The 13,318-nt window shown below is 56.9% G+C and overlaps 1 protein-coding gene and 2 pseudogenes across 1 annotated transcript in view; 2 read left to right on the top strand and 1 right to left on the bottom strand.

Moving 5' to 3' along the window:
- LOC147667180 (coilin-like) overlaps positions 1-13,318 on the bottom strand; it is a 178,520-nt gene that overhangs the window by 117,294 nt on the left and 47,908 nt on the right. The gene's annotated exons all lie outside the window — the stretch shown is intronic.
- Positions 5,033-5,179, top strand: LOC147667181 (5.8S ribosomal RNA; annotated as a pseudogene).
- Positions 5,639-9,261, top strand: LOC147667182 (28S ribosomal RNA; annotated as a pseudogene).

The raw sequence follows: 13,318 nt of genomic DNA on the forward strand, positions 1-13,318 counted from the left end.
CAGCACCACCCCTCATCCCTACACCTCTCCCTAGGAATGACTCTCCGCCCACCAACCGGTCCCTTCCCCCTTCAGGTTCCCTGCCTCCTCTCACTAAAGACTTGATTGAGTCGTGAGCAGTCAAGCCCAGAAGAACTATTCCTTCCCTCTCCACCCATGAATTGAGCACACTCATCGCATCTTACGAATTCCCTCCGAACCAGCAAGCCCAGGCCCCACTCCTGAATTCTACTCCCTCCTCCTCGATCCAAGTCATTACTGGAGTGGGTAGGGTCCCACCCCCTCGCAGAGACACCAGACCCCCCCATGTATCTATCCTCCGTTCCCAGACCCAAGCCTGAAAATGTGAAATCAAAAAAAGACCCCCCCATGAACTGTATGCTCATCAACAGCCGGTCCGCAGTGAAACATGCAACGGAAATAGCTGAATCCATCTTCTCTCATGACCTGGATGTAGCCTTCATCACGGACACATGGCTAAACACCCTATCCCTCCCCACTCTGGACATGCTGGTGCCGCCAGGTTTCCCAATTATCCGCAAAGACAGGCCCATACACAAAGGTAGCGGCATAGCAATTATCCACAAAAGTGACCTCTCCATCTCTGAAATTCCCTCCTGCCTGTACAATTCCTTTGAATGCATGTCGGTTAACATCAAATCTCCCACACATAGTTCACGTCAATGCCATCTCCTTAATCATCCCCCAGGGAACTCCAACGAATTCAGTGCTCAGCTGTCGGATCGGATCACCCAATCCGCACTCAACAGCGACCACAGCTTAATTCTGGGCGACCTCAATCTAAGATGGAACGAAACCAAGAACCCGCTCATTCAATCACTTAACACCCTTCTGCAAGACAACAAGATGATCCAACACTGTTCAGAGGAAACGCACTACAGAGGAGCGATCCTGAATGCAATCATTGCGAACAAAAATGCAGTCTCGATTGACCACATCATCACGGTTGACTGGTCAGACCACCACATCATTCTCTTTCATATCAACCAGCCGGCCCTATCCCTCCCACCGACTGAAGCTTTCCCAAAGTGGGTCAGGAACACATCCAGAGTCCCCCGAGACAAACTAGAAGAAGGACTCCGCTCACTCCTCCCGAACACGACTGAGTCCCTCTCAACCTCAGAACTCACCTCGCTCTATTATGCCAACCTGGAGCTCACCCTGGATCAACTGGCACCTCTGAAACTAAAAAAACCCAGAAGCACTCCCTCAAGGTTGTGTTTCCCTACTGACATTAATGAGGAAAGAAGACACCTCAGATCCCTTGAAAGAACCTGGAGGAACAACCCCACCTCCCTCCATCGGGACCACCTCAAGGCAGCACGGAAAAAAGTATTACATTTATATCAAGAGCAAAAAGTCATCCTTCTTCTGTTCCGCGTTAGACAATGCCAAAAATCGCCCCAAAGAACTCTTCAACATCATTAAGAACCAAAATTCCATTCCAACGGCAGATAACCCGGCGGCGCCCAAAACACATTGGACAACTTTGCAAGCTTTTTCAATGAAAAAAATCTCTAAAATTGACCGTTCATTCAGCCCGAGGCCTGCCTCCCGCTCAGAAACCTGGAATCTTGCATCTAAGCTCAATCCCAAAGTAACCCCGTCCATCCGCTGGTCATCCTTCCGGCTAGACCAGGATGAAATGATAAGAAATTTTATCGCCTCCGCTAAACCCTCTTCGCACTCCCTCGATCAACTGCCCTCGAGACTCACCAAAGAGATGAAGCTCACTCTAGCTCCAATATGGGGCAAAATCATCAACAGCTCCATGAGCGAGGGCTCCATTCCGGACTGCCTGAAAATAGGACAAGTCACGCCACTTCTAAAAAAAAAAACGGGCCTTGACCACATGGACATGAACAACTTCAGACCGGTCTCGAACCTTCCGCTCATATCCAAAATTCTGGAAAGATGTGTGCTCTCACAATTAACCCAACATCTAGAAAACACCAATCTACTTGACCCACACCAGTCAGGATTCAGAAAGGGATGCAGCACTGAAACCGCAATCCTAAATGTCCTAGATGATCTGCACATGTCACTCGACTCCAACCAATGTAGCCTTCTCATCCTCCTTGACCTATCGGCAGCTTTCGACATAGTGGATCACACCCTGCTACTCAAGGTCCTCCAGGAGAGAGCGGGCATCGAAAAGACGGTCTTAAAATGGTTCTCCTCTTTTCTCAACAACCGCACTCAAAGAATAAGGATCAACAGCTTTGAATCAGACCCCCTCCCCATCAGCAGAGGAGTTCCTCAAGGGTCAGTACTCTCCCCACAACTCTTCAACATTTACATGGAACCGCTCACCTCACTTCTAAGGAACTCCAACATCCCCTTCCATCTCTACGCAGACGATACTCAACTCTATTTGGAAACCGCTTCGATCGAGGACATTTACAGACTAAACGATACACTCATGGAGGTCCAACACTGGCTCTCAGCCAACCACCTCAAACTTAATGGAGAAAACGGAAGTACTCCTCATTTCAAATAGAGATGAAAACCCCCAAATAGTGGAATGGCTCAAAGCCGTAAATGCCCTCAATGTCTCTCTAGCGCCAACGGACTCCGCAAAATCCCTAGGGTTCACGCTCGACCCCAAACTGGACATGAAGAAACATCTCAAAAACCGCCAAAAGTGCGTTCCTGAACTTGAAACTTCTCTACAAAATCAAGCCTTTCCTCCCCCCTAAAGATCTGAAACAGGCCACTCAGGCATTAGTGCTCTCCAGAATGGACTATGGCATCACAGTGCTGACTGGAACAGCCAAATCGCACTTGGGACCTCTGACCTCCACCCTCAACGCAGCAGCAAGAATGGTCACAGGAACAAAAAAATATGAGCACATATCCCCGGCACTCAAGGAATTGAAGTGGCTCCCGATAGACCAACGAGCCAACTTTCGCATGGCTTGCCTCACACATAAAGCACTGCATACAGGCAAACCAGAATACCTGGCCTCCAAACTCAAAAGGGCCGGTCAATCCAGGAACCTCAGAAGCTCCAACACACTCCTACTCATCCCTCTGAAATCTCAGAAACACAAAACCGCGAATAAATCCTTTGCGGGCAATGCCCCAAGGATCTGGAACTCCACCCCCCCACATCAGAATGACCGCCTTCTTCCCGCAATTAAAGATGCTACTCAAAGCCCTCTTCCTAGAGCGCTCTGGTTTGTAGTGAGAAGCCCACGCCTGACTGCGAAAGGCCGCCTTCTCTTTGAACCCAGAGCCGGATGATTCGCTCCTGATCTCCGACCCGTAATCCGCTCAAGATGTTGTTGTACTGACTTTATGTCCGCCTGTGCTCCTTGTTCTTTTATTGCATATGTGTTTTTGATGTGAAGCGCTCTGATACCCTCGGGTCCAGCCAGCGCTATACAAAACTTCAATAAATAAATAAATAAATAAATAAATAAATAAATAAATAAATAAATAAATAAATAAACTGTGTTTATTTGCCTTTCAGATTTTCTACTTAATATTCAAAGAGTTCTAGAGGAGTTACAGTCCAACCCAAGGGAACACATTAACTTAGGAATCAATCAACTTCTATTGTATCTGAACAGCTCTTCCTACCCGTGTAGCACATTATGTGGTCTTTTTGGCATTTACCGAACTCCAGTGGGTTTGCATGCATGATCTTGGTTTATGGTTTACAAGCTTTTAGGACTCGAGATTGGATACTCTACTGTATCAAAGTCACAATAAAGCACATCCCTGTACATTGTCTCAATAAATACCTGAAAAACAACTGAAACAGTTGAAAACCTGCAATAAATGCAAGAAGTTGCAGAGCACTAGAAAGGTTAAGAGACAAAATAAAGCACTATACTTTGGCTCTCCATAGTGAACAAGCTAATGGTGCTGAAGAGAGGGCCATTAGAATACCCAAGGAGGGTATTCAAACTGCTCTTACAAGTGGTATGGATGCTATTGAATTTTTGAGTGAGAAGATTTGGGATTATCATAATACCCAGTATTCGGTTACTGGAATATCACCTTTTGTGTTGCTGAGAGGCAAGGAAAGCGCGTTCCAATTTGGTGCTGGGGTGGTTGGAAGACAGAGAGAAATTTGTCATGAGTGGTGTTTGTAAGTTTGATGAGAAAAAACGGAGGAATAAAGTGAAGTGTTCCCAAGAGAAGATGGGGAGTCATCATGAAACATCTTACAAAGTAAGTACACACACCGTAGGCACAGGGCCTGTTCCTCGCACGTCCCGGCTGGCAGAGCGGTTCATGGCCGCTTGGGGGAGGACCAGGCCTTCGGCGGGGCTCCTCCACCAGAGAGGATCCGACCAACCGACATGCGAGGGACTGGAGAATGAGGGGCGCCCCCTCCAAAAAGGTGCACATTGGTATGCCCTCCCGAGAAGGAACCCACGCTCACCCGGCACAACCACCCCCTCCCGCTGGGGAAAATCGTATGGCAGTGCCTCCCCGGGCTGGGACCACCCCCCTGAAAGGCACTGCCGCCCTGGGCACTCACACGCATGAGTCCCGGCCCGACCGGGCGACGGAGGAGCAGCCCTTCTCGCACGGCGTCTGTCTGGCTCTTCCCTTCAGGCCCCTCTGACCTGGGACAGGTAGGGGTGGGCTTCTCCAAAGCCCACCGGCACGGCCCGGGACGCCTGGCGAAGGATAGCGGACGCGCAGGTGGGGCGACCCTACCTCGTTGTCAGATACACGGTTCATCCCAAACCAGTGCGGCCAGGCCGATTGTTTGAAGGCTCGCTGAGTCCCTCCCGGTTACTCCGGGAGGGACTGGTGGCACTGGGTCAGCCTGTTACCTTCACTCTGGGTGGCCCCCTTGCCCTGGGAAGGGGTGGGAGACTCCCTGGCAAAGCACCTGGTAATGCTTTTATTCTTCAAACGGTGCAGCCCGACTCCTAGAAGCAAAGCCTTGAACGGAGCACCAGGTCGTCTGGTTGCGCTGGCGGTCGACGGACGGACAAGCGTCACCTTCCTCCAGCAGGTGGGCAAATATATTTGAAAAGTTGCCTGTGACTCTTGGCGGTGGATCACTCGGCTTGAGCATCAAATCACGCAGCTAGCTGCGAGAATTAGTGTGAACTGAAGGACACATTGAACAACACTTCAAAAGCAGCTGCGGCCCCAGGTTTCTCCTGGGGCTACGCCTGTCTGAGGGTCACTCAATTGTCAATCGCCCCGGGGCTTCCCTGGGATACAGCTGGGGCCATTGCACGGGTAGTTCCGCTTCCCTTCGTCCCCACAAAAGGTCAGACCCCCCCCCCCCGATCGCCCGCGGCAGGGTCCCTGACCCGGTCCTGTCACGGAGGTACACCGCCGGCGCATCTAGCCTCGCCTCCCTGCCTCAGCGGGGAGCAGGATGGGGATTAGTCCGCTCCGGCCTGTCCCGGGGCACCTGGCTGCATGCTGTGCATGGCTGTCTGTGGTGTCCCACCGGCTGTCCGTGCGCACCGCCTCAGGTGCCCACCTCCACAGCACTCTTCCCAGGAAGGGCGAACGCCCTCCTGATGGCCAGGCCCGCCCCCACAGGCATCGGTCTTCTGATCCGGGGAAAGAGGGTGAGCTGCCGGGACGCCGGCCCTGCGTTTCCCAGCTCCCCTACGCTTTGTCATTCCGACTACGACCTCAGATCAGATGTGACGACCCGCTGAATTTATGCATATTACTAAGCAGAGGAAAATAGAAAATAAACTGAACAGGATTCCCCCAGTAACAGCAAGTGAAGAGCCCAGCGCCGAATGCCCGCCCGGCCGCTTGGGAAATGTGGCATACAGAAGACTAACTACCCGGCGTCGCTCAGGGGGCCCAATGCCTTCTGATCGAGGCTCACTCCGCAGACCGTATTAGGCAAGTAGCGGCACCTGGCGAGCCGGGCTCGGGTCTTCTCGGAGTCGGGTTGCTTGGGAATGTAGCCCAAAGCGGGTGATAAGGCTAAATACAGGTGTGAGACCGATAGCTAACAAGTACTGTAAGGGAAAGTTGAAAAGAACTTTCAAGAGAGAGTTCAAGAAGGCGTTAAAGCGTTGAGAGGTATACGGGTGGGGTCCCTGCAGTCCCCCCGGAGGATTCAACATGGCGGGAAGGTCGGTGGCCCGGGGGTCGGATCCCCTCTGCGGGACCGGCACCCAGGCCCTACCCGGCCCCCGCATGGCGCATTTCCTCCCTGGTTGTGCGCTGCGACTGGCTCAGGGTCAGCTGTTAAGGCTTTGGGGTGGCAGGTGGCCCTCTGCTCTGGCATAGGGTGTTACAGCCCCCTCGGCAGCAGCTTTGCCATGTCTGCGGGCCAAGGGAGACTCACTTGCCTCCGTGCCCTCCCCGGCACCAGCTCCGGCCAACCCGAGGGACGGGGAAGGGGCCCACTGCTCCCGGCGTGACTATAGACTTAGGCGGACTGTGCTCAGTGTGCCCCGACCACGCTGCCGGGCAGGGAGGCCCACGCCTGGCGCAAAGGTCTGCTGAGATGCCGGTTACCCACCCGACCTGCCTTGAAACATGGACAAAAGAGTCTAACACATGCGCGAGTCGTAGAGCCGAGTGAAACCCTGTGGGGCAATCAAGGTGAGGGCCAGTGTGCGCCGGCTGAGGTGGGATCCCGCCACACAGCTATCGGCAGGAGAACCACTGGCCCGTCTTGCCCGCTACGTCAGTGTGGTGGAGCATGAGCATGCATGATAGGACCCGAAAAATGGTGAACTATGCCTGGGCAAGGTGAAGCCAGAGGAAACTCTGGTGGAGGTCCGTAGCGGTCCTGACGTGTAAATCGGTAGTCCGACCTGGATGTAGGGGCAAAAGACTACTCTAACCATCTAGTACCTGGTTCCGTCCGAAGTTTCCCTCAGGATAGCTGGGGCTCAGAGTCCCCAGTTTATCTGGTAAAATGAATGATTAGATGTCTTTGGCGGAAGCAATCTCAACCTATTCTCAAACTTTGAATGGGTAAGAAGCCTGGCTCGCTGGCGTGGAGACAGACATGGAATGCAAGCATCTAGTGGGCCACTTTTGGTAAGAAAAACTGGTGCTGCGGGATGAACCGAACGTCGGGTTAAGGCGCCAGATGCTGACGCTCATCAGACCCCAGAAATGGTGTTGGTTGTGTGTAACAACTCACTTGCCGAATCAACTAGCCCTGAAAATGGATGGTGCTGGAGTGTCGGGCCCATACTCGGTGGTCACCGGCACAGAGAGCTGCGGGAACTAAGCAGCGATGAGTAGGAGTGCCGCTTTGGTGCGCATGGAAGCCCGGAGCGAGGGCCTGGGTGGAGCCGCCGAATGTGCAGATCTTGGTGGTAGTAGCAAATATTCAAACGAGAACTTTGAAGGCCGAAGTGGAGAAGGGTTTCATGTGAACAGCAGTTGAACATGGGTTAGTCAGTCCTAAGACATGGGCGAGCGGCGTTCTCGAAAGGGAGTCTGGTTCAGATCCCTAAACTCGGAGTGGCGGAGACAGACACCCTTGCGGCGTCCAGTGAGGTAACGCAAATGATCCCGGAAAAGCAGACTGGAGCCCCGGGGAGAGGTATCTCTTCTTTGTGAAGGGCAGGGCGCCCTGGAATGGGTTTGCCCCGAGAGAGGTGCCCTAGCCTTGGAAAGCGATGCGGTTCCAGCTGCATCTGGCGAGCTCTTGCTCGTTCCTGAAAATTCAGAGGGGGTGCATATCTTATGCCATGCCATTCCCCTATCCGCAGCAGGTCTCCAAGATGAACAGCCTCTGGCATGTTGGAACAATGTAGGTAAGGTAGGTCAGAAAGTCAGATCCGTAGCTTCGGGATAAGGATTGGCTCTAAGAGCTGCGTCGGTCGGGCTAGGGTGCAAAGCAGAGCTGGGTGTGCGTCGCGGCTGGACGTGGGGCCACCCTCCAGGGCAGCGCCAACTCTAGACGCGAGCCGGGCCCTTCCTGTGTATCGCCCCAGCTGCGATGGTTGTCTCCCGGAGGCGTCGGCCGGCGTTCTGCCTTGGTCGGTGCCTAGCAGATGACTTAGAACTGGTGGGAACCAGGGGAATCCGACTGTTGAATTAAAACAAAGTAGTGCAAAGGCCCGAGCCGGGTGTTGAAGCAATGTGATTTCTGCCCAGTGCTCTGAATGTCAAAGTAAAGAAATTCAATGAAACGGAGGGAGTAACTAGGACTCTCTGTGGTGGTACAGAAATAACCAAATGCCTGGTCATCTAATTAGTGACGCGCATGAATGGATGAACAAGATTCTCACTGTCCCTACCTATTATCTAGCGAAACCACAGCCAAGTGAACGGGCTTGGCAGAATCAGTGGGGAAAGAAGGACTGTTGAGCTTGACTCTAGTTTGGCACTGTGAAGAGACATGAGAGGTGTCGGTTAAGTGGGAGCCCCTCAGGCTCAGGTGAAATACCACTGCTTATCGTTTTTTTCACTTACCCGGTGAGGCGGGCCGAGCTCCGTGGGGCTCTCGCGTCTGGCTCCAAGCACCAGGGCACGCCAAGCACGATTTGCCATGGGGGCAGTGGCAGGTGGGGAGTTTGACTGGGGCAGTACACCTGTCAAACGATAATGCAGGTGTCCTAAGGTGAGCTCTGGGTGGAGCAGAAGGGCAAAAGCTTGCTTGATATCGATTTTCAGTATGAGTACAGACTATGAAAGTTGTCCCTCATGATCCTTCTGACCTTTTGGGTTTCAAGCAAGAGATGTCCGAAAAGTTACCACAGGGATAACTGGCTTGTTGCGGCTAAGCGTTCATAGCGACGTTGCATGATCCTTCGATGTCGGCTGTTTTTCATATCATTGTGAAGCACAATTTGCCAAGCGTTGGTTTGTTCAGCCACTAATAGGGAATGTGAGCAGTGTCTAGACAGATGATGTGTTGTTGCAATAGTAATCCTGCTCAATATGAGAGGAACTGCAGGTTCAGACATTTGGTGTATGTGCTTGGCTGAGGAGCCAATGGGGCGAAGCTACCATCTGGGGATTATGAGTGAACGCGTCTAAGTCAGAATACCCCCTAAACCGTAACGATACCGCAGTGCCATGGAGCCCTGGTTGGCCTGGGATAGCCGGCCTCTTTTGGGGGCTGGTGCGTAGAACCGCTTGCTTGGGGACCGGAGTGCGGACGAAAGGGGCAGCCTCCATCGGCCTTAGTACACCGCATGTTCGTGGGGCACCCGGTGCTAAATCATTCTGAGACGACCTGATTCTGAGTCAGGGTTTCGTAAGTAGCAGAGCAGCAACCTCGCTGCAATCTACTGAAAGTCATCCTCTGAGCCAAGCGGTTGTCTCAGTCCGTGGGCGCACTCCTCCACCACACCCAGGGGTGGGTCCCTCTGTCGCCAGTCCAGCAGGAGGGATGCGGAGGTCGCCTCCACCACATGCTGTCCAGCACGGGGGACTCCCGCCCTGCCTCAACAGGGTGCAGGGACAGGGACCACCATCCCTTGCGAGTCAGCAGAACGACCAGATGGCCTGGGCTGGGCTGGGCCCCCTTCCCAATGCTTAAGCACAAGTTGCAGGGAGGCGAGCAGCCCCGAGGAAGGAGCCTCACGAGCAGCAGCCTCGAAGTGCTTGGCCACCCCCGCCGTCGTCAGACTGGCATGTGACTGGGTACGGCTGTCCAAGGCCATCTGGTCGCCTGGCTGTGCGACCTGATGGCCTTGCGGGCTGGGCGACCAGATAGCGGGCTTGCCAGCCGTTCTGACTTACTCCCAACTTTTGTCCTTCCCCAGGGTTCTGTAAGCCCCCACATAGTCGAGGGAAATGGGCTTCCCGGGCTGGCCCACGGGGAGAGGACGTGGACTTTACCCTCCTTGTTTCTTGCCCCCGGCTTCAGCAAGGTGCACCCGCCCGAGTCAGCACACAGAGCCCAGAGTCTGGAGGAGTGAAGGGGGTGACAGACAGTAGCCAGGGCAGGGAGGCTGCAGAGCGGGGAGGACTGCCTCGCAACCTGCTGGCCCTGCATTAAGGGGCGCCGAGCTGGAGGAGGAGCCCAGGAGAGCTCGAAGAAGCCCTGAGCAGACGACGCCTGGGCCCGGTCTGGGATGGTAGAGACTTGTGGATGTCCTGCGCCGCCTAGGAGGTGCGGTCGGAAGGCCGGGCACTGGGTTACCCCTTCTCCTAAGGGTGAGCGGGTCTGGCAAAAGGGAAGCGGGAATCAGCCCTCTTCTCCAGCTGGGAGGGAGGCCGCGGTGGTGCCCTTCGGTCAGAGCTCGGGCAGGGCCCGGGCTCCACACGGGCAGGGGGAAAAGGCTTCCACGGGCAGGGCGGCCTGGGACAGTCCAGACCGGACTCTGGTCAATCGTGCCTATGTGGCGGCTTTGGGCTGCTTGGTTGGAAACACCGGAGCGTGGACCCCACGCTCCCCAGTGAGAGTTTCCGAGCCTTGGAGAGGAAAGGAAGGTCCTGGGCCGGGAGCCAGCAGGCCCGGGTCTACCAGCCCGCCAGGGAAAGAGATGCTGCCCCTGTGCGGCCGGGACCTGGGCCTGGGCCTGGGCTCTGGTGGGCCCTGGGGTGCATCCATCTGGCCCGATGAGGCTCTCTCTGCTTGGCTGGGGTCAGAAGCAGGAACAAGGTCCCAGGCCAAAGGCTCAGGCGGGCCCTTGGGTAGGGGAGCACTGGTCCTGCGGGCAGCTGAGGGCCCGGGTGCTCGGGACGGGGTCCATTGGTCCCGGGAAGGCTCTCCCGGACCTATCTGGGTTCAGAAGCAGATGCGGGACCTGGGCTTGAGCTCCGGCAGGCCCTGATGTGCAGGAGCTCCCTTCCTGCGGCCAGCTGAGGGTCCGGGTGCCTGTGACGGGGGTCCATTGGGCACGGGGAGGCTCTCCCCTGGCCTGGATGGGTCCAGAATCAGGGAGCGGGCCCGGGGCTTCGGCTCCGGCGGGCCCGAAGTGTAGGAACTCCCGTCCTGCAGGCAGCCGAGGTTCCGGGTATTAGGGATGGGGGTCTATTGGGCCCAGTGAGGCTTCCCTGCCCTGGCTGGGTTCAGAAGCAGGGAGCGGGGAGCGGGCCTGGGGTTTGAGCTCCAGCAGGCTCTGAGGTGCGGGAGCCCAAGTCCTGCAGGCAGCCAAGGTTTCGGGTGCCCGGGACGGGGTCCATCAGGCCCGGGGTAGGCACTCCTTGGCACAGCTGGCTTAAGAAGCAGGGAGTCGGCCTGGGGCTTGAGCTCCGGCGGGCCTTGGGGTGCGGGAGCCCCGGTCCTGCGGGCAGCGGAGGGTCCACGTGTACGGCACAGGGGGTCCATCGGGCCCGGGAGGATGGGACAGAGGTCTATCGGGCCTGGGGTGGCTGCCCTAGCCAGGCTGGGCTTAGAAGAAGGGAGCCGGCCTGGGGCTTGAGCTCCGGCGGGCCCTGAGATATGGGAGCCCCTGTCCTGAGGCCAGAAAAGGATCAGAGAGCCCGGGACGGGATTTCCATCGGGCCCGAGCAGGCCTCCTTACTGCTTTGTCCGTCAGAGCCCAGGGCCTGAGGTCCAGTTGAGGTCTCCTAACCCCCGGGACACAGAGCCCCCGAGCCCTTCAAGGGCAGGCTGGAGCCATCCTGTGAAGGCTCAGGGAGGGCCGATGGGCGTCCTTCTGACACGGGCTATCTGGTCACGCCCATCTCCTCGACCAGCTGGTCGCCAGCAATGATTTCCAATGGCGCGACCAGATGGCCGGGCTACCCTGGAAGACCTGATGAGGACCCATCTGCATCTCCAATCGCAGACAGAGCTCCAGGAGGTCAGGCGCGTTCACATCTTGGGTCCCCTCTGTTACTCTGTGCTCACAGGTTACCACAAAGAGGGGTAGCCTCCCTCCAGATTGCTGGGAAGAGGGTATGCCGGAACCTCTCACGGGCTGGCAGTTCTGAGCCACCAACCAGATGGGCTAGGACCGGGCAGCACACTCCCCCACAACCTGCCCCCTGTTCAGTGCTCCGTCCTCCAGCCCGCCGCGTGGCAAAGTTCCTAGGACGGGTACATTGGGCCCATGCAGTCCTCCCTTGGGCGTCCGGGAGCCCCTATCCTGGGCTACATCCTCCGCTCCCCCATGGGCCTGGGCGGGCCTGCCCCTGCTTGGCTGTGTGGAGGCGCTCCAGCCCGGGCCCTTGGTGGCCCTGGGGTAGAGGGCCCCCTCCCAGTCCTGGGCTCCGTCCTTAGGCCTGCCGTGTGGCAGGCCGCCTGGGACGCTGTCCCGGGGGAGTCCTCCCCTGCGTGTGCCGGCTCAGGACCTCCAGCCGGGCCCAGGGCATCAGGCTCTGTTACTCTCGCTCCACCATGGGTGTGGAAAGGAGTTTCCATCAGGACTGGGAATTAGTCGGGCCCAGGCAGGCCTCCCTTCAGCTACGCTCTCCTGTCACGTTGCCTGGGGATCCCCCGGGTTGGCGATCATTCGCAGCCCCGGGCTGAAGGCCCTACCGGGGTCTCTGACTCGCTGGGACTCAGAGCCCCGAGCCCTCCAAGGGCAGGCGGGAGTCCTCTCGTGAAGGCTCAGTGCAGGCAGATTGCTGTCCTTCAGGCCTGGGCCATCAGGTCGTACCCACCTCCATCTGGTCACTCCAGTCTCCTCTTGGTCGCGCCCAATGCTTTCCAAGGGCTAGACCAGATGGCCGGGCTACCCTGGAAGTCCTGATGAAGTTTTCTTCGCCCACGTGAGCCCAGTCAGGGCTCCAGGAAGTCTTGCAGTGCGCACGGGTTACCAGAAAGCGGGTTAACCTTCCTCCGGATTACTAGGGACATGGTATTCTGGAACCCCTTTTGGCCTTGCGGTTCTTAGCTGCCGACCAGACGGTCCAGGACGTCCCCCAGCCCAAAGCGTAGCAGGGCGCCCGGGACGGGGGTCCAGGTAGCCTCCCCTGACTGGCTGGGTTCAGGCAATCCGAATAGGGCCCCCGAGGGTCATGAGGAGGGCACCCACCTCACCCTGAGCTCCGTACTCGGCCCTGCCGTGTGTCAGGGTGCCCGGGACAGGGTCCAGCGGGGCCAAGGAATCCTCCCCTGCGTGTCCGTGCCCGGGCGCCCCAACAGGGTCCAGGGGCCCTGCCGGGCACCGGGGAGGGCGCTTTCACCCTGGGCTCCGTCTCCCGGCCTGCCATTCCACCAAAGGCCTGGGATGGAGTTCCATCGGGCCCGGGGAGCCTCCCCCTGATTGGCTGGGCTTGGGAGCTCCTAAACGGGGCCAGAGGGCCCTGGGGCGGGGAACCCTCCCCACCCCGGGCTCCGTTCTCTGGCCGATCGCATGGCAGGCGCCTGGGACAGGGTCCCCTGGGGCCTCCCCTGCACGTCCAGGCCAAGGAGCCCCAACAGGTTCCAGGGGCCCTGGGACAGGCGCTCCCACCATGGGCTCCGTCTCCATGCCTGCCA

The sequence above is a fragment of the Lissotriton vulgaris genome, unplaced genomic scaffold, assembly GCF_964263255.1.
Source record: "Lissotriton vulgaris unplaced genomic scaffold, aLisVul1.2 SCAFFOLD_1428, whole genome shotgun sequence".
In the NCBI taxonomy this organism is placed as follows: Eukaryota; Metazoa; Chordata; class Amphibia; order Caudata; family Salamandridae; genus Lissotriton; species Lissotriton vulgaris.